The sequence below is a fragment of the Acinonyx jubatus genome, chromosome D1, assembly GCF_027475565.1.
Source record: "Acinonyx jubatus isolate Ajub_Pintada_27869175 chromosome D1, VMU_Ajub_asm_v1.0, whole genome shotgun sequence".
NCBI classification, from domain to species: Eukaryota; Metazoa; Chordata; class Mammalia; order Carnivora; family Felidae; genus Acinonyx; species Acinonyx jubatus.
Window position 1 is genome coordinate 42,765,080 of NC_069390.1, and position 21,789 is coordinate 42,786,868.

Sequence of the window (21,789 nt, forward strand, 5' to 3'; positions counted from 1 at the left end):
AGAAGGGCTTCCTCTTGCCCCTTGGGCCCTCTCTGGAGTAACAGAAGCCCAGGGCTATAAGGGGGCCCAAGGTTACCGCTGCAGGGATGGAGGTTTACTTGTGAGCAAGTAAGTAATAGTGTGCAATGGACGCTATGGTGAGGCTGAACTTGGGGAAATGAGGGTCTACCGCCAAGAAATCATTAAACCTATCTGAGGGGTAGGGGTATGAGGCATAGAAGATGACCCAGCTGAGGTCTCAAGGAATAAAGTGGTAGTTGGGATAGGTTTTGTTTTTCTTTTGGGAGGTGGAGAGGAGAAGCAATGTAAAAAGCCAAGGAGGTGATAGACCCCAGAGTACACTGGGAACCAGCCAGTATTAACTGAACAACTAACCTGTGCCAGGACCTAGATCATCTCAGGAATCCTAAAGGCATCCGAGCAGGTAGGCCCTAGGATTATTCCATTTCATAAGGGTGGAAAATGAGGCTCACAAAGGTTGAGTAACACGCCTAAGGACAGTTGGCATCTAGCAGAGTCAAGATTTGAACCCAGGCCTGCCTACTTGAAAATGTGGCTTCTTTCCAGTAGAGGCACGGTCATATCCATGTTTAAGTGTCCCTCTGGTCCTCGTGTAGAGGGAAGAGCGGGAAGTAGGGACAGACAGATCAGATAGGATATTACTGAGTAGTGTTAGGCAGCCAGTAAAATCTCCCAGGACACAATACGAGATGTGCAAAAAACCGAACTTTATTTTCTATGAACTTGAACCCAAATCCACTCTTGGCAGAAGCTTAATCTTAGTTCAGATATTTTTCCCTCTCTTTCTGCTGTACAAGGCTGTATTAAGTTCTGTGTGGAGAAGAGTTTCTATAGCCTGAAGCTGTGGGGTGAGGACAGGATGGGGATGGGGGGACAGTGGCGGTGGCTCTCATCTGTTCATGCTGGAATCTGCTGGGACACCTAGGCTCTTACCCGGCACAAGCCTCATTCACACAGGTCATTGTGCAGACTTTGCATCTAGACAGCAGGTGCTTTTGGTCCATAGCATTCAGACTATTCTGGAGGTTCATTGGGTATGGAATAGGCCTTATGTCTAATTTCCTAAGCAGTTTTACCAACCATTCTGTTTCCATCAGGTGCGTCACCGAACTCTAGATGCTGCCATCTTGTCAGGCTAGAGATGGGAAGTGAGGCACAGGCCCTGCTTGCTCTCAGATCCAGCACTGAAGGGGAGAGCAATCACCTCCTCCACACCCTGGGCTCAGCTGGGCAGGTAGGACACGGACACCCCTCTCAGAGACCCACACAGACAGACACTTGGTTCATTTACTCTCTGACTCTCTGCCTGTTCTCCCAACTCAGTTAAACCTTATCCTTGCAAAAAGCATTCTAATTTCTTGTTTAGGCTTGGGTTTGGCTGCTATCCCAATAATTAACTTACTTACTTCTCTGTGCGTTTCTACTATAACTCCCTTACTTTGAGGCAATGGATGTTCAGGCTTGATGTTCTAGTTTTGTTTTGTTTGTAATTTTTTAAATGTTTACTTACTTTTGAGAGAGTGCATGCATGTGCACAGGAGCGGGGAAAGGGCAAAGAGAGAGGAGAACAGAGGATCACAAGCAGGCTCTGTGCTGACAGCAGAGAGCCTGATGTGGGGGCCAAACTCACAAACCTAACGGTAAGATCATGACCTGAGCAGAAGTCGGATGCCCAACTGACTGAGCCACCCAGGTGCCCCATTGGCGTTCTAGTTTTAATGAGGGGAAGACTGAGGGATGTGTAGGAATGCAAATGGGATCAAAAAATGCTAAGGTTAAAATTTCCGATTATTATTCTGTTAATACATACAAGATATTTGAGGTTCTGAATTATGACAGTGACATTGGGGAAAGCAGTGAGGGGTTGGCTTAGAGAGAATTTCAAGAGTCAGAAGCCAGATGTTTTGGTGACTGTTAGATGTGGAGGATGAGGGAAAGGGATGACTTCTGTGTCTCATTCAGTTGTTAATTCATCCCTCATGAGTCTTCTCAGAATGTTTGGAATCAGTCACCAGGAGCCAGGCCAGGCTCTACTGGGCTACAGCATACACAGCCAAATCAAGGGTACTGGGTTACTGAGGTCTTGCCCCATATTTGGTTTCCTTTTGTTATTTACTTAGCCTCCTCACTTTTTCGGAGATGAATAGACACTAAAGCCTGCTGCAAACCAAAGTGGCTCAGCCTAGGGTTCATTCCAAGCCCAGGACCCAGAGAACCCCAGTAATAGGGGCGGGGCACAGATTGGCTCCCACCTAAGCCATTGCATGTTCAATTCTATAGTCAGGAATGGGCCTGATGAAGGCCCAGAAGAAGAAATGACGGCTCTAAGCATGGCGAGAAAGCTTTTATGGAAAAGATCCATTGTTAAAGGGGTGAGGTGGTAGAGATACTGACTTTGCTCAGAGGAATCTAGGTCCCCACATCTAGATCTCCACCGGAGTCCCAGAAGAACAAGTTCTAGGAGTAGGGGGAGGGGGGAGGGGGAGTGGCTTGCCATGGAGGCTAAGGGGGAAAATATGAGGGCACATCACAGATTATAAATACATAAATAATATGTTAAGTGGTGATAAGTGTGATGAAGAAATGTCAGTAAGAGAAGGGTGCAAAATATGGCAGGTGTGGGACAGTGACATTTAAAATGAGAGTTAGAAAAGGCACAGATAGCATTTTGGAGAGAATCAAATGAAGAGAAAGAAAAAGTCCCAGGAGTCCTTATTGAAGAGGGATCATCAAGTGCAAAGATCCTGTGGCAGCCCCAGGTTTGATGTGCTCAAGGTGCAGCAGGAAAGGCAGTGGGACTGGAAAGGAATGGACAAAAGAGGAGGAGGCAAAAGGTGAACTTGTAGAGCGGGAGGTCCAGGCCGTGGAAATCCTGAATGCATGGTAAGGACTTTGTATTTTTTATCTTTATTATTTTTTAGTAAGATGGGAAGCCGCTGGAGATTTTTGAGTAAAGAAACTATATGATTAAACTACATTTTGACAGATTACCCTCATTACTGTGTGGAGGTCAGAAGTATGGTGACCAGTCTGGAAACGGATCCAAATTGCAAATGGGAAAGGAGAGAGAGAAGGTGGCTTTTACCAGAGTGGTAGCCATGGAGGCAATGAGAGATGAAAAGTTTTGGGCTACATTTTTAATCAATTTGCTGATATCTGGGTATGTGAGGGAAAGAGGAATACACAGGAACATCAGAGTACTGAAGAAAGATGCTGCTATAGATCAAGTTCACTGGAAGATTCTGTGTCTCTGAGATTAGGGCACAGGACGACATTTATTGGGGAGGGCTTTCAGGAGCAATGCCTGTGAGTGAGGGAAGGATGTTGGAGAGGGGAAGATGTTGCACCGTGATACAGTTGCAACAGAGGCCTCAGCGGATCCCATGGAAAGTTCTGGAACTGAGATAACCCTTTATTGTCTCATTTGGGGCAAAGGAGCTAGACATGTATACCCTATGCCAATCCATTAAGAGCAGGGAGTCCCTTCCAAGATGTAATTGGATGCAGGCTGTCCCCAGGGAGGTGGCTTCCTTCTGCTGAAGGCAATTCCTGAAGACAGATTCTGCTGTGAGCCATCAGCAGCCAATATTCCAGGCAGCTGGGGAGGGGTGCCTGAGGGGAGACATGGGGAGGAACTGCACTGTCCCTATAGGTGCCCATTTCTGGTCTGGTGTGGGGAGGCTCAGGGGGATTTCTGGGAGGAGCTGATACATGGGCTGGTGCTAAAGGACCCCATGCTACTTTTCTTAGTCATGTGATTGTGACCATGAAAGAGAGGGTATTTGAACAAATCCCAGGCTTGGGCACCAAAACTGTTCTATTTACTCATTTATGAAATCTTTAACTAAATTCAAATCTGCTATCAGTTGCCTTTTAAACTAAAGTGTTTTTAGCTTCCAAAATTATAATAAATCTCTCTGATTCACATCTAGGCATATATATGTATATAATTTATTAATTCAGAACACATATCTATTTGTTGAGGAAAAATTGATATTTCAACTGGTTCAAATTTCTGGCAACCAAGTATTCCTCATTGAACAGAAGTCTAACGTGCTGATATTTTTAATAGCTCTTAGGGGCAGGGAGGGCTTTCCAACAGCTGACATAAATCCTGTTTGCTACAATTTTGGACATTTCCTCTAGATTTTTCTACAGAGGAGTTGGAGAATGGCTGGCATCAGGATCTGTGTAATAAGCGATTTCTGCACTTAAAGCCTACTTATGAGGATGATTCTCACCTTTCTGGGAGTAAGATATCGGATTCAGGCCCTGGAAGCTGGCAGAATATATTATAAAGAGCGTGTGCTCCTGTATGAGTGAGCGTGTATATATGTGTGCTTATGTGCTTGCATTGTTAGGTATGTGTATGGCTCTGTGTGTGTGTGTGTGCACATGTGAGTGTGTTTGCAGGCAAGTATGATGAGTGGAAGGGAGCATGTTGTATGAGTATTTTTGCTTGTTTAGGTGTGTGTGTGAATCTGCATGTGTGGAGGTGTGTTTATAACACACGCACGTCCAGGTGGGTGATTCAGGTGTGTGTATATATTTAGGTGTGTGTATGTGTGTTTGCATGTATGTATATATGAATGAGAGTCGACACGTGTGGGCATGTCAACAGTTCTCTTGGCTGCATGAGGTAATCCGATTCACAGTTCCACGGCAGGAATAGAAATGTCAAGGTCAGATTTCCCGCCTGCAGCAACTTTCCTCTAGTGATCCTGCTCCAAACATTTTCCTTAGGGGCCTCTCCAGTTCTTCCCTCTCTTCCCACCAAGGGTCGTTGCCCAAAGGGGCCTCAGGCAGCTTCCTGGCCTTTGGAGCTGCCTCTCTGATGTCTGCCCCAGGAGCCTTGGCTGTGGCAGTCCTGTCATGTTGGACCCTCTGCTGTCACTGCCAAAGTGACAATTGATGATCAGGACTGGAGCTGTCCAGAAACCCAACTTCTGCAGGGCCCTTTGATCTGCCCAGCCTTGGAGTGGAGCAGGGCCTGGCACAGGCGCCTTTGATGGGGCCTGGCCAATGAGGGGGCTGCAAGCTGGCCCAGCCTGTCCCCACAGCCTTTGATGCCCGCCCCACCCTGGAAGGGTCAGGCTGCAGAAGCAGGCAGGTTGGAGTCAGAGCCAGCCAAGCTACTCCCTATACTCTGGCTTCTGTGGAAAGTCACCGTCTGGGCACTTGGCCTGGTGATGCTCGAACCTCAGGATGCAGAAGCCAATTCTTAGAAACATTGCTCTTTCAACCACCCATTTATGGATTCAGCTAGTATTTATGGAGCACTTACAGAGTCGGCAGGGCAAAGTCATTACATGTACAGTTCTTCAAGCCAGAAAGCTTCAATTAAACTTGGCTAATTATTAGTTGTCCCGACTTGGGCGAGTTAAGTGAGTTGCATGTTCCCCTCTGTATCTCCATTTTCTCCTTTCTTATGGGGTTGTTGTAAGGACCACAGTGGGTAGTGCATGTAAGGTGCCTGACACCTATTAAGCCCTGACGTGTTGGCTGTTATCACTGCAAGGAGGCTGCATGGTTGAGTGGTGAAGATGCATCAGCTCTGGAGCTGTGTGATCTGGGTTCAAATCCCATGGCCCCATTCCATTCTAGTTAACTTACCTCGTAGGATTATTATGGAGATTAAATTGGTACAAGGGCCCGCCTGCACAGGGCCATGAAAGTCTTTGCTACCTCTGCAATAAATCTTCCATCTTCAATATTTTTGCCCCATCCCCACCCCTGAGAGATCATGTCCAGTCCTGTAGTTTTAACTGCACTCCCTGACTTCCAGGTCCCAAATTCTATCATCCACTCCTCTGTTTAAATTCTTTTGGTGGATTCCATTATCCCGAGAATAGTCTAAACCACTTGACATGGCATTCCAGGCTCCCTCCCACCTGTCCTCTGCTTATCTCCTCAGTATCCTAACTCCTCTTCCCGCCTCCCATGTGCCCACCCTCCAGACATACTGGGCTAATTACAGGCCATGGAAATGTAGGTTCTTCTGCACCTTTATGTGTTTGACGCTGTTGTCCTTTTGCCTGGAATACCATCTTCTGCACTGATGGCCTGTGAAAACCTTCTATTTCTTCAAGACTTAAATCTCAGACCCTTCCTATAAAAAGCTTTTAATCACTCACCACATAGTTCAGTTAGCCATTACTTCTTTCATGCTCCTCTCTAGACCTGGGACACGCGTTTGTTCCTATGACATGGTAGGGTACCTACTGGTCCACTCCCCTCATAGACTGTGCAGTCTTTGAGTGAGATTCTGAGCTGTTCTCTCTGGATAACCAGCTCTGAAAACAGCACATGAACACATGAGCACATGAACACTTGCCCAATGGCTTAATTCAATCCCTCTGTCCTACGTGTCAGGTCCACTGGCCTCCTGGGCATCTTCCCCTTAGAGTTGCTTGGTCCTCAAGCCATGATACTCTATGCCACGCTCCCTCAAGTTGCTGTTCCTTTCTTTTAATCTTTATTTATTTATTATTTTAAGAGAGACAGAATGAGTTGGGGGGGGGGGCAGAGAAAGAGAGAGTGGTGGGGGAGAGAGAGAATCCCAAGCAGGCTCTGCACTGTCAGCACAGAGCCCAACGTGGGGCTCAAACTTATGAACCACAAGATCATGACCTGAGCCAAAATCAAGAGTCAGACACTTAGCCAGCTGAGACACCCAAGCACCCCAAGTTGCTCTTCGTTAATTAAGTAAGTGCCACCATCCATCTGCCCAATCATCCAATATGGAATCTGGAGGGTCATCCTTGAAGCCCTTGCTCATAGTCACTATATATACATCCCAAACCATCATGAGGACTTACTGAGTTGACCCCTTAAATGTTTCTCCTGTTTGTCCCCTCCACTCTTTTTGTATCTCCACTTCCATTCTGTGGATGATGCATAGGTAAATCTTACCACATTCCTCCAGAACTTAAAATTTTTTGCATAATTTCCAAGATCGCATCCAGACTCCTTGGAATCACTCAGAGGGACCTGCATGATCTGATTCTGACCTCACTCCTCTCTCACCTATCCTCGTTTGTACCCAATCCTCTTGCCATGGCTGACCACTCATCCTTCCAGAATGTGCCAGCCTATAGCTACCACTCTCTCACTGGACAGTTGTTCCCTGGACTGCTTGGAACACCTTTCCCCCACTTCCTCCCTAAAACATGCCTCCTATCCTCTGAACTCAGCACAAATGCCACTTTGTGATACCTTTCTAGACCATTCTGCTACCCCTCCCACCCCCCACCATCTCTTGCTGCCACCATGTAGAGTCAGTTGTTCCTTCCTGGGGGCTCTCATAGCACTTAAGAATGACCTGGCCATGATGGATTGTACCTAGTCATTTCTTTAAATGTATTTATACTCCTATTTAGACTATGAGCCCTTTGAGGACAATTGTGTAAACTTAAGTTAATAATTCTCTCTGAGATTCAGGTTCTTCATCTATAAAATGAGGATAGCCATAGCCTTATCTTCTTCACAGAGTATTGTAAGGGTGAAATGACACAATGTGTAAAAAGGGTCTGGCTCATAAGAGGCATTTGGTAAAGAAGACTATCTTTATGAATCTTGCTGGTAAGAGTGATGCCTGATGGGATAGGCTTCCAGAGATGTGAGCCCAGAGATCTCGCGATCACCCCAGTGGAGTTCTGACCAACTTTAATTTGCTTTCAAGGAGACTTAATAAAATGGCTCCATCAGTTTCTCCACCTCTCTGCAACTGAGTAACTTTGCTTTGTTATCTTGCCTCTTTATAGCTTCATTTCCTCATTTGAAATATGAAGATAAAATAGGAATGTACTTATTTCATAAGGTTGTGAGAATTTAATGGTACAATGTGTGTAGATATTTGTATTAGCTATTGTTGTTATTTATGAGTAAACACCATGGAGTAGCTGGATCTATGCTTGGGAGACACTTCTTAAATGAGTAATTACGACCTTAATGGAGCTACTTCAAGATAAAGTTCTTTGAGGAGATAGAACTTGGAGATTCAAATCCAGTGATACCAATGACTGCAAATAGCTACAAGGTTAGTTACAGAATCCCAGCCCAGAATGGTGATTCCTACCCTACTTGCAGGCTTGGAAACACAAGGATCAGCTCAAACCTACAGAAGACTAGGGAGACTTTTGTAGTAATGCCAAAAATGGTGCTATGATCCCCCCATGATGAGCAGAAGACTCTGACGGAATTAGTGCTTTGCTCAGAAGCTCTTGCTGACTGCCAGTCTTGCCTCACCCTCACCCCACCCTGCCAGCACAGTGGTTAAGTGCTGGGCACAGGAGCCAGTCTGCCTCAGGCACTTTAACAGCTTTGCCACTTACTAGCTGTACTTCGGGCAAGTTACTGAGCTTGTTTCTACCTGTCTTCTTGCCTGTAAAGTAGAGATAGTATCGGTACCAATCTCATTAGATTGTTGTGAGGATTACTTTGGATAATGCGAATAAAGATCAGGATTTGGCATATCGTAAGTGTTCAATAAATGTTAATTAGCTCTTTTGATTAGTTGCCTGCAGGCTACCCCACGTGCTTTCTCCTGGAACCAATAAAAATCCAGTTGGTTTGTATATCAAGATACCTCTCCCCTTCTTGCTAAGTGGCAAGAGCGTGTCCTGAATGGTCTGTCAATGCCGGCACATGCCAGGTCACTTCTCACAGAAGAACAAAGCCCAGACTCCCCTTTCTGACACCCAAGTGTCCCCAACACAATCTCTAGTGGCTTTCATCCTACATGCCTAACACCCCATCACATTTGGGCTCTTCCAAGTGACCCACCCAGCCCTGCCTTTCCCTTTTCCTGGGCCTTCGCTCACCCTGTTCCACCAACCTGGCAGATCTTCCTCACCCCACTCTGCCCTTCTCAAATGCCACCTCTTCTATGAAGCCCCTTTTGATTTATCCAATGAGATGGAACCGCTCTCTCCTTTGTCTCTTCCCACTTTACTTTTAAATGTTTATCTCAACCCTACTTGCTACTCTAGTCACCCAACACTTACTGAGCTGCAAGCTGCCTCGGGGATAAGGTTTTATCTTATTCATTGCTATATCCCTGGCAGAGATCCTAGCACGTAGGTTTTAACACATGGCATTTCCCCCTTTATCATATACCCATTAAGGAGAATTTATGAGCTCCCAAATTTCCACGCTTTGAGAAAGATCAAGTTGTAGGAGACGGAAACAACCACCTAGCTGATGGTGGGACTTAGATGTTTGGTTTCTTCCCAAGCAGAGCAAAGATGGGGACTTAGTTTCAAGAGTTGTAAGGAGATGGTTCTGGTAAACAAGGATTGGGGAAAAAGTCAATAGAATATGTTATTGAGGTTGCCTCTTTGGGCATTAGGGGCCATATTCCACCGGGAGCTCTTTTTTTTTAATGTTTATTTCTTTTTGAAAGGTGGGGGGAGGGGAAGAGAGAGATAGAGGGAGACACAGAATCTGAAGCAGGCTTCAAGCTCCAAGCTCTCAGCACAGAGACTGACACGGAGCTCGAACTCATGGACCATGAGATCATGACCTGAACCGAAGTCAGACACTTAACTGACTGAGCCACCCAGGTGACCCTCCACTGGAAGCTTCTGAATAGCATCCAGAACGCCTCTCAGGATGATTCATCTGAAGGACAGGTGGCTGGGGAATTTACCTTCTGGCTCACATGTACCCTCAGTTAGGGTCTGCTCCTGTGAGGTCATGAGCTCCTCTGCACTTCCAGGCTCTGCATATGTAAAGGCCAAGAGGCTTCTCGTGTAGCTGGCAAGGGCCCTGGGGCAGAAAGTGAAAAGATGCACAGCACATGGTTGAGGAGGGGCCTGGGTGGTTTGAGGAGAGTCTGAGTTTGCGCTAAGTGTCCACTGAAGCTGTGACTCAAGTCTGAGGTGGTCTCAGAGAGTGTGATGTGGGGCACGGTCTTGGGTGGAGATTCCTGGAAACAGAGTGGAGGCGGCAATGGGAAGTATTCGGGACAACAATAACTCTAGAAGAGTAAGGGAGGTGGGATTAGGCAGAAGCAGAAGTGAATGCTAATCACCAAGGCACCAGGGGTCTTCTGCCAGTGCCAGAAGGGTCTCTGAAGCTAGGATGGCCCTTCAGAAATGTTTTGAATCAAGTCAGGGCACCTTGTCCTTGTTAGTGTCACATCAATCAGTTATTGAATGTGTGCTTCTCCAGAGAGAAGGCATAAACTGGGTTTCCCTCCAGTAGATGGCAACTCCAAGGGAGGGTCCCTGCAGAAGCCAATGGCAGGCAATGCTCTTAGCAGTTTGGGAAGGAGAACTTTGACCTTGGAGCAGGCATCCAGGTGGTGCCCCCCGCATCCACTCTAAGCACCAAATGCATCTCCAGAGTCTACCCTTGGCACAGCTCAGATCAACTTCTGGCTCCCATTACCTCCTCTGTCAACTGAGCCTTTAAAGTGTTTTTTAGCTTCCCACTCTGAAAACGCTTAATATAGGAGGCTTGCCTAAATAAACTCCAGTCACCACCGGCATTTTTAATTGACTTTTGCCATCTCCCTCCTCTCCCACCTGTTCTAGATTCCCATCTCCTGTGATAAGCATTGCAGCTACTCAGGGCTACATGTCCTTTGCAGTGATGTAGACTTTCCTCTTGAGGGCTGTGGAGCTTCAGTAGCCTTGCTCACTGGATGTGCACTTGTTCATTTGCCATTTCCCCTGGGTACAGAAAACTGAAAGACACTCTTTGAATCCTCTGGTTTCTAGCCACATTCCTCCACATTCTTCATTGCTCCCATTTTGTAGCAGCAATACTTGTCCCTCCAAAGAACTCCTTTCTCTTTTTTTAACACTTTTTTAAAGTCTACTTATTTATTTTGAGAGAGTGAGAGGGAGAGAGAGAGAGAGAGAGAGAGAGAGAGAGCGCACAAGCAGGGGAAGGGAAGAGAGAAGGAAAGACAGAAGCCCAAGCAGGTTTTACATCATTAGCACAGAGCCTGATGGGAGTCTTGAACTCATGAACTGTGAGATCGTGCCCTGAACTGAGATCAAGAGTCACACTTAACTGACTGAGCCACCCAGGTGCCCCAAGAACTCCTTTCTTTACTGGCTGATCCACAAGCATGAGGAGCCCGAAGTGACAAGGTACAGGCATATCTTCAGTGGCACCCTTATTGTGCTCCCTGTTGGAAATGCTCTTTCCCTTGGAACCAGATCCTCTGACCCAGAAGAACCTAAAGTGTGGAGACAGGAAGCACAAATTCTGCAGGTTGGTCACTGGAAGTAAGAGGATTCAATTCTACTTCTGCCTCCTGGACCCTTACTTTGTGGCCCTTGGAGACCACAGCAGGCTCAATAACGGCCTGCAATGATATCAAGTCCCAATTTCTGGAACCTATAAATGCTACCTGATAAGGAAAAAGAATATTTACAGATGTAATTAAGTTAAGGGTCTTAGCCAGCTGGGCCCTAAGTGCCATCACATGTGTTCTTATAAGAGAAAGGTAGAGGGGAAGAGTTACAGACAGAAGAGAGAGGCAGAGACTGGAAGATGGGGACACAAGCCAAGGACTGCTGGAGGCCACGAGAAGTTTGGAGAGGCAAGAAATAATGTACCCTAGAGTTTCTGTAGGAAGCACAACTCTGCCAACACATTGATTTGGGCCCATTGATATTGATATCAGACTTCTGGCCTCTAGATCTGTGAGAGAATTAAAATCTGTTATTTTAAGTCATCAACTTTATTGGCAATTTGTTACAGCAGCCACAGGAAATAAATAGAGGGACATGGTGCTATACGATGTTCTGGTTTATTCTTTTTTTAATGTTTATTTATTTATTTTGAGGGAAAGAGAGAGAAAAAGAGCACGTGCATGAGCAGGGGAGGGGTGGAAAGAGGAGAGTGAGAATCCTGAGCAGGTTCCACCCTTAGCATGGAGCCAGAGGTGAGGCTCGATCCCACGATCATGAGATCATGACCTGAGCCAAAATCAAGAGTTGGAAGCTTAACCAACTGAACCACCCAGGCGCCCCTGGTTTATTCTTATACCACATACTGGAAACAAATAGCTTAACCTCTCAGGGTTTCTCCCCAAAGTGGTACCTAGCTCGGTTTTGATGTACCATTCTATTGTTCCAATAGACATGCATTCTCTGATTCATCAACAATACTTGTCAGGAAATAGATCTTTATAGTAGTTTTGACGATAGCACTTCTGAGCTCAGCAGATCGCAAGTTATGAGAGTCAGTGTGAGTTTACATGAGAGCCTCTTCCCCTAGGTGCAGAAGGCCCTCACTAGGCTACCGGTAGACAAAGGGCAAATGAGACATTAAGTCAGAATCGATCTCCTACTTCCTTCCCTTTCTCTGCAGAATGCTCAGATCAAGCAGATTTCTGATTTTTAGCTATAAAAACATGCCTGATAGTAGCAGCTTTAGTTATAGAAGTTTATACTTTGCATATGTTCTATTTTCTACCCAGGTGTCTTGCTGAATTTAGGAAGTATAAACATCTGAACCTCAGCAGGACCTTTTGTTTTCCCCTCTTCTTTCCTTCTTTTTCCCTCTTCAATGTGGAAGGATCATTATAGCTTAAATCTTCCTCTGCAAAGCAAAATAAGTCCATTTATTCTCCTAGCCGACAAGAGCCTGGGTCTGCCTTCCTTTCTGTAGCTCTGAGTGCATGTTCTCCTTGGCAAGGAGAGAAAGAAAGGCTATTGAGTACTTTTTTCCCCGTCTGTTTGATAAAAAAGCATGTTTGTTTTTGTTCATAGATTTAAAGCCCAAAATGGGCCAGTACTGTAAATAAAACATGCGCTCTCATTTGAAAAATTTATTACAAGGAATTTTGTTTATGATTTCATCTTCTCCAGTAATAATTAATTGGAGGTCTTCTGTGGTCCCCACAGACCAACAATCATTCAGACTGTATGAAAGGATCATCCAACACAGCCTCTCTCCTGTCTCTCATCCATAGCTAGAGGAGCAGTGTCTGGGTGTGCTACAACGTTAGCCTGCTTTGGAGAAGTTCAGTTTATGATGTGACTGGCCTGTTCCAGTGTTTGGGGCCTATTTACAAGTCTGTCTGTGACACTGAAGTCAGAGCACCTTTTCAAGGATGCCTCAGATAAGGAAACTCTTCCTTTACACTATCCCCGTAGTTTAGAACCACACCCCATTTTACTTCTCGAGTGCTCAGAATGAAATTACTCAACTGTTTGGTTTAACAAAGGAAATACACATGTATACCCCTATCCACACAATCATGTAAATGATAATACCTGAAAATTGGTGAGTATATTCTATGTACTGGACACTCTGCTAAGAGCTTTTTACATGAATGATCTCAGTTTCGTAAAACAACTGTTTCAGTCAGGACAGGCTAGGTTATGACATGGTAACAAACAACCCCAAGATTTCCGTGGTTTACGATGACAAAGCTTATTTCTCTCTCTTGCTACATGTCCATTTATGTTTGTGGGAACCCTGTTCCACATCACCCTCACTCTGGGTCCCAGAAGCTAAGCAGCCCATGTCTGGAACATTGGCAGAGGACAGAAAAGTTCCAGAAGATCTTACATCAGCAATTAAGTGACACTTATCACTTCTGCTCACGACTTGTTGGCTAGGACTAATCTCATGACCCTTCCCATTAGGGAGTGAGGAGGTACAATCTGACTCTATGTCCCACAAGTCGCGATGTGGCAACTGGAAATGTTTACTGAAAATGGTAACCACACAACAACTTTGTAAGGTAGGTACTCAAAGTTTTTTTTTTTTTTCCATTTTATAGATTTGCTGATTACAGATTAGGAAACTGAGGAATAGGGAGGATTTGTAACTTATTCTAGCTCTTGCATCTAATAACTGGGGGAGCCAAGATTCAGACTCAGGCAATTTGAAAGCATACTTCCCCCACCCCAACACATGCACTCATACGTGAGCATGCACATGCTTAAATACACACACACACACACACACACACACACACACACACACACACATCCCTAGGTGCTAGTAGTTAAGTGATCCAGGAGCTGTTAGGTCACTGTATCCTGAAAATGCATCCAGGAGTGGAAATACAGTGGTGAGTGTGAGCCAAAGTCCTTAGAAAGAATCGAAGGTCAAAGCAGGGAAACTATGCTTAGTCACTATGTCCAAGAGGCAGGATCAAGGCCAAGAAGGAAAAATAAAGAAACTAAAAGCCAAGGGTCAAGAACAGGACACACTGAAATGGGAATATGGTTGGCAGCAGACAGGGGATGGTCTAGTGCTAGATGTTAACCATACAGAGGCCTTTGTATTTCTGTAGCGTGGGTGGGCTTGGCTGGGTTCAGGTCTAGGGAGGAAGCAGAGCATGACGAATACTGCCTCAAGGCTGATCCTCTCATCTAATTCCTACTCTCACTTGGGGAGTGTGTCCTCTCCAAATTGGGTGAGAAAGAACTCAAATATGGTGGATAGAATCTTCTTTGGAAGCCAGACTTGGCCATGTTACTGCTTTAGGAGTTTGTCTTAGGGATTAGCCTTTTACCTGGGACTGGTCTGATCCCTTGTCATAGGGATTTATGGCAGAGACTCGGCTCTTCCATGATTCCCTTTCTCTCTGACTTTACATCCTTGCCTGCTTGCGTCTCATTCTTGTTGCCAGCCAAGGGTTTTTTGATATGTGTTTGGCAAGGTCCTTCCTGAAAAGGATGATTGAGAGTTTAATGAAGGGACTATTGACAAAGGACCAGACAAGGTTAAGGCAACTAACAAGGATGACGAGGTGCCCTGAGTCTAGCAACTGTGGGAGGTGTTACCTAGTAGAGGGAGCAGTTTATCAGACCCAGGAAGAGCTATGGCTGTAAGAGAGACCTCCTGATAGGGGTCAGATCTTAAGTAGAAAAACATGGTAAGAAGGGAGCTGGGGAAGTAAGTGCCCCAATTTCTCCCTTATTCTACATTCTGATCTACTGATGAACCTGAATTCAACCAAAAACTAAAGGGCAAGGGAATCTAGGTAATGAGTCTGTCAACCTCATATTCCCAGGGTACAGAGGGTAAAAAGGACAGAGAGAGCAAAAAATATCCAGCACATATGCTGGATATGGTTTCTGGTCTTGATGCTTCTGATGAGTCTCATCTCCTCAGCTCCACGACCACCATCACCCACTGTGGTCACTCCAAGTGACAGCAGCTGTGTGTGGTCCTTTGGCTGCTACTACTCTTGGGTCTGCTGTTTGTTGATCCATTAAGTCAGCCATTTGAAAAAATTTTTTTGAACAAGCTGTTATGAGCCACGTCCTGTTTAAGATTCTCAGAATCCAGTAGTGAGCAGAACCGAGTGCCTGCCCTCGTGGAACTTACATTCTAGCAAGGAAAGCTGATGATAAAGAAACTTACACAAGGCTATGTTACAGATACACTAGCTGTGAAAATGAGGCAAGGCAAGAGAGAAAGAGTGATGTGAACCACTCTTTTAGGTAGGGTTATCAGGAAAGTACCCTCAGAAGAAACTGTCATCACACGCCATACGCATAGAAATGCAATGGTGTGTGGTTCATACACCATCTTTATCGTTTAGGAAATTTCAGTGCCTTTAGGAACAATGCATTACATTAAAAAATTGAAAGGACAAAGCTAACTAACAATTCAAAAGGGCTATTTCACAAAGTAAGAGAACGAGGCACTCTTTGAGAGCTTAGAGCTCATAGGAAGAAGTCCCTGCCCCCGAGAAATCAAGGGAGGCTTTGTGAAGGAGGCAATGCATTCAAGTTCCATTACGGATAGAGACATTGACTACGCAGAAAGGAGCAGGGAGGACATTGTGGGTGGGGGAAGGGAAGCCAGTGTGAGCAAAGTTGCAGAGGTGACAATGAGTTATTGACAATGGGGGAGGATGGATGCAAGCTAATGAGTTTTGCAGGCTGCAGGCAAGGTTTCTACATATGCTTTGAATTACCCTGCAGCCAACTGGCATCAAAATGTGTTAGGGTAGTAGCTGGCGTAGTGGCAGAGTCAGGGCTAGGTTGAAATTTTCTCTCTGCCCATAATGAGCTGTGTAACTCTATGCAAGTTTCTGAGCTTCCTTGAACGTCAGTTTGCTCATCACTAAAGTGGAGAGGAAGTCCTAATTGGGATGTCCATTGCTATGCTTGGATGTGAAATATTTGGCACAGTGGCACATAGTAGGCACTAAAGGACTATTCTTCTTGGCCTAAGAAATGAACAATAAAATGTTCTACTTGTCTGGACAAAAAAGAGCAATTAAGGTTGAGATAGGAAGCCAGCTTTTATGGTCGTGGAAAGCACAGGCTCTGGAGTCAGATTGACTGGATTCTAAACTGGGCTTCTCCATTTTCCAACGAGTGAACTGGGGTAAAATGGTAAGTAACCTCTTTGGACCTCATTTTTTAATCTGTAAAATAGGATGCTTACAGTGACTATCATGCCTTGTTGTGAGGAGTCCATAGAATGCTAAAGAGCTTAGTGTGGTCCCTGGCACAGGGCAAGTACAGCTATCGTGTGTTTATTGTGATAACTGTCATTATTGACTCAAAACAATTCCTGAAGTGCTGGAATTCCCATCTGCACTGGATGAGAGCTTCCACCCGAGGCTGGGAGATGGTGGCTGTGGTGGGGATGGCAGATGTACCGCTCTCATTGGTGAGATGTGGAAGGATCCATTTCAATGCAGGAGAGAAGAGAGTGTGTGTGCAAGAGTGGGGAAAGCCTGTGTCCCAGCCAGTGCACCAGCAGCCCCACTCCTGCCTTAGCTCTTACCAAGCCCATGAATTACAGAGTTGGATACACTCTGGGAAACCACTTATTCACACGATTTTACCACCCTATTTAGAGAGGGACAGCTAAAGTCCAAAGATGGGTAAAGACAGATGATCTCTGATTCCATCCAATGCTTTCTCTTTGCTGGCACTGCAAGTGCATGACAAAGTCAGGATCAAAACCAGACCCACTGAGACTCGGGGCTGTTATTTTTTCCATCAGCATCTTCCCTTTGCTCCTTCAAAAGCACCATGCCCTTTCAGAAGGATCCTTCCTGAAAGCAGCCACCTTAAATGTTATACTGCCTTCTCTCGCTCTCTATTCCAGTGGAGGGGACTTGACATATCAGGAGGGGTGGGGAGGAAATGGATCAAGGAGAAAGGAGGGACTGGAGTGTCCCCCAGTGGGAACCCCATTCCAAGGTCAGGCTCCAGAAAGGGCCTTGTATACTGTCACTTTGCCAACTCATTCGTTCATTCTAGAGTACTAGGAGATCTTTTCTGGTGTATTCTCATGGATTTTTAACATAGGTGATAATGTCAGCTGTGAATAAAGACAGCTTTATCTTTTTCTTTTCCAAAGTCTATGCCTCTTATTTACTTTTATTGCCTTATTTCACTGGCTAGGACTTCCAACGTGTTGGACAAGGATTATGAGAGCAGGCATCCTTCCTTTGTTCCTGATCTTAGGGGGAAAATATTCAGTCTTTCACCATTAAGCATGATGGTAACTGCAGGGTTTTTTTTGTTTTTGTTTTGTTTTGTTTTGTTTCTGTAAATTCCTTTTTATTAGGTTGAGAGAGTTTCCATCTATTTTCAGTTTGCTGAGAGATTGTTTCTTTTTTTTTTCCCCTCTGGAGTTATTTTTAATCATGATTGAAAAATTTTGTCAGATTGATAAAACCATATAATCTTTCTTCTTTAGAATATTAATAAGGTGCTTATGTTGATTGATTTTTGAATATCAAACTGGTCCTACACTACCAGGATGAGCTCCATTGATCATGGCTTTACTATTTAATTGAGATTTGATTTGCTAATTATATGTTGAAGATCTGTGTGTCTATGTTCATGAGGGCTATTGGTTTCAAATTTCTCTTCTTGTAATGTCTTTGTCTGGTTTTGGTGCCAGGATAATGTGGGCCTCATAAATGAATTGAAAGTCTTCCCTTCTGTTCTACTTTCTGGAAGACAGCATGTAGAATTGGTGCTATTTCTTCTTTAAATATTTGCTGGATTTGCCAATAAAATCATGTGTAACTGAAGATTTCTTTTTCCAACTCAAGCTTTCTAATAGTTATAATAAAACTATTTATATGATGGATTTCATTTGTAGTGAATTTATGGTTTTCAAAGAATTGGTCCATTTCACCTAATGTGTCAAATTTATATGTGTAGGGTTGTTTTACAAATACTTACTAGCCTTGCCATGTTTGTGGGGTTTGTCATGATATCCTCCCATTCACTGCTGATATCAGAAATTTGTAGGGTTTTTTTAATCTTCCTGCCTTTGTTAGTATTGCTAGAGTGTATTAACTTTATTGATACTTTCAAAGAGCAAGGTTTTTGTTTCACTGAAATTCTCTCTTTTTTTCTGGTTTCAATTTTATTTATTTCTGCTCTTTATTTTTTGTTCTTCTGCTTGTTTGGGGTTTATTTTGCTCTTTTTCTAGCTGCTTCATGTGGAAGTTTAGCTTATTGATTTGAGATATTTCTTCCTTGCTCTATAAGCATCTAGAGCTATAAATATTCCTCTAAGCAATGCCTTAGCTGCATCTCACAAATTTTCATTTGTTGTATTTTTTATTTTTCAGTCAGCTCAAAATATTTTCTCATTTTTCTTGAGAATTCCAATTTGATCCATAGGTGATTTAGAAGTATGTGGTTTAATTTCCAAGTATTTAGAGACTTTCTTGTTATCTTTTCAGTACTGATTTCAAGTTTAATTCCATTTTATTTTTTTTTTAAAGTTTATTTATTTTTGAGACACAGAGAGACAGAGCATAAACGGGGGAGGGGCAGAGAGAGAGGGAGACACAGAATCGGAAGCTGGCTCCAGGCTCTGAGCCATCAGCCCAGAGACTGACGCAGGGCTCGAACTCACGGACCGTGAGATCGTGACCTGAGCTGAAGTCGGACGCTTAACCGACTGAGCCACCCAGGCGCCCCTAATTCCATTTTAATAGAAAGGCACACTTTATACGATTCAATGCTTTCAAACTTGTGAAGGTTTGCTGTATGACCCAAGATATGGCCTATCTTGGTAACTGATCGTTGTAGATTTTGAAAATGTGGCCTCTGCTGTTGGGTGGAGCATTCTCTAAATGCCCGTTAGATCCGGGCACCCAGTGGTGCTATTTACTTAGTTCTTATACACACCTGCTGGTTTTCTCTCTACATGTCCTGTCAATTACTGAAAGAGAAGTTTTGAAATTTCTAGCTATAATTGTGGCTTTGCCTATATTTTCAGTTTGGACCATTTTTGTTTCATATGTCTTGAGGCTCTGTTGGTAGATGTATCCACATTTAAAATCATTAAATCTTCCTGGTAAATTGACTCTTATCATAATATCCTTCTATATTGCCTGTCATTTTCTTTGCACTGAAATCAACTTTATCTGATATTTTACAGCTACTGCAGCTTTTCTTTTTGATGAGTATTTGCATGGTATGTCTTTTCCCATCATTTCACTTCTAACCTTCCCATACGGCTGTATATAAAGTGAGTTCTTTGTAGACAGTTTTAGTGAGTCTTTTATAAAAACAAAAAATCCATTCTGAGAATCTCTGACTTTTAATTGGTGTGTTAAGACCTTTGGCGTTTAAATGTATTTATTGATATGTGTGGATTTAGGTCTCCCATATTATTATTTGTTTTCTCTTTGTTCCCTGTGATTTATTGCCTTTGTTTCTCCTTTTCTTTTTTTGGATTGTTTGAAAATTTTTAAAAAATTATTCCAAATTAGTTTAATTGTTGTGGTTTTGACTATATATTTTTTGTATATTTATATTTAGTGGTTATTAAGATATTAAAATATACATACTTGTATCCTCACAGTCTATTTGGAATCAACGTTTTCCACTACAAGTGTACCGTAGAAACCTTATCTCCACATAGGTTCCTTTCTCTGTGTATTTTATAGTTTTCTACATGTTGTGTCTACATGTATTGGAAACCCCATCAAACAGTGTTATGATCTTTGCTTTCAGCCATCATATATTTAAATAATTCAAGAGAAGATCAATAGTTTATCGTATTTAACTACATATTTACTATTACCATTGCTCTTCCCTTATTTGTGATATTCCAAATGTCTCTGTAGTATCATTTCCCTTTGCTTAAAGATTTATGTCAATTATTTTAAGGCAAGTCTACTTGGCAACAGATTTCTTTATTTCACCTTTGTTCCTAAAGGATATTTGCATTTCTTTTTTTTTTTTTTTAGTTTTTAAAATGTTATTTATTTATTTATTTATTTATTTATTTATTTATTTATGAGAGAGAGAACACAAGCAGGGTAGGGGCAGAGAGAGAGGTAAACACAGAATCTGAAGCAGGTTCCAGGCTCCAAGCTGTCAGCACAGAGCCTGACCCAGGTCTTGAACTCACCAACCACGAGATCATGACTTTAGCTGAAGTCGGACACCCAACCAACTGAGGATATTTGTATTTCTAAGTTGACAGCTCCTTTCTTTCAACAATTTAGAAATGTTGTTCTACTTCCTTCTCCAATGACCCAAATGTTGACACTTTTGTTATTATATGTTATTATATTGGATCATATGGTAGTTCTATTTTTAATTTTTCGAGGAACCTCCATTCTGTTTTCCGTAGCAACTGCACCAACTTACATTCTCACTAACAGTGCACACGCGTTCCTTTTTTTCTACATCTTTGCCAACACTTGATATCTGTTGTATTTCTTATTTTAGCCATTATGACAGGTATAAGATTCTATCTTATTGTGGTTTTGATTTGCATTTCCCTGATGATGAGTGATGGTGAGCATCTCATTTACTCTTGAGAACCCATTTAACCTCGTGGAGGAGGGCTGGCATATCAGCAGGTAGAATTTAAGTCCTAGGTTAGCCTGAACTGGATTTTTGATTGTTGTTGCCCTTTTCTGTTGGTATTGTTAGAAAAACAAGGGGTCTCAGTCTTTCTACTGCCCCTTCTCATCTCAGTCTGAATTATAACCAGAGCCTGGAGGCTTCTAATGTTTTTCAGGGACCAGATTTGTCATCAGATCCAAGAGGCAAACACTGCTTCGCAGACGTACAGTGGGAACTATACTGTGCACTTGCACGTGAGATGGCCCTCTACCTGTTTTGGCAACCACAAGACGGACCCTTTATATACAACCCTGGGGAGTCCTCCCTTCAGGACATCTTTCCATTGAAATACAGAGATGATGACTTCAGCCACTGTGGTGAAGTCTCAATGGAGGCCATTCAGGTAACAAAACTAAAAAATGTATGAATGACTCAGAGGTTTTCTAAGGTGAAGAACAGCAGGAGGGATAGAAGAGGGAGAAGAAAGAGATGCATGTGTGGTCCCTGTCTTGACTAATAAGTTGGGAGTGACGTAGAAAAGTAACTCGATGCGGGCTGAATTTTGTTCCTCTAGTTCCTGAGTCCTGACAACTGAACTATAGACTTAAAGAGTGTTAAAACAGGAGGGTTACTGCCCCAGAGATGATCTGGGGAGAACCTGCCAATCAGACCAGTGTCTGCCTTCCACCACAGGACAGGAGAAAGGCCACACAGCGCCCAGCTTCTGCCCCTCTGAAGAACACCTGGATGGCTACGCCCACACTCAGGACTGGAGGGACTGTCTGGCCCCTCATCAGACTAGCTGAAGGCCAAGATGGGAATCAGCACAAGTGGGACACCTGGCCTCAAATCCCAGCTTGGCCCCCACTTACTCATCTCTAAATGAGTACTAATATGGGGGCACCTGGGTGGCTCCGTCGGTTAAGCATCCAACTCTTGCTTTTGGCTCAGGTCATGATCTCACATTTCATGAGTTCGAGCCCCATGTCAG

The 21,789-nt window shown here is 43.8% G+C and overlaps 1 long non-coding RNA gene across 3 annotated transcripts in view; it reads left to right on the forward strand.

Moving 5' to 3' along the window:
• Positions 1 to 21,789, forward strand: part of LOC113603458 (uncharacterized) — a 54,933-nt gene that overhangs the window by 16,685 nt on the left and 16,459 nt on the right. For 2 of the 3 annotated variants that reach the window (XR_003425053.2, XR_008290445.1), the window contains exons 3-5: positions 1,119 to 1,255; positions 13,635 to 13,732; positions 20,974 to 21,201. This is a non-coding gene — a long non-coding RNA (uncharacterized LOC113603458). Of the gene's footprint in view, positions 1 to 1,118; positions 1,256 to 13,634; positions 13,733 to 16,185; positions 16,350 to 20,973; positions 21,202 to 21,789 lie in introns of all 3 variants that reach the window. The other variant, XR_003425051.2, reaches the window with a different exon arrangement.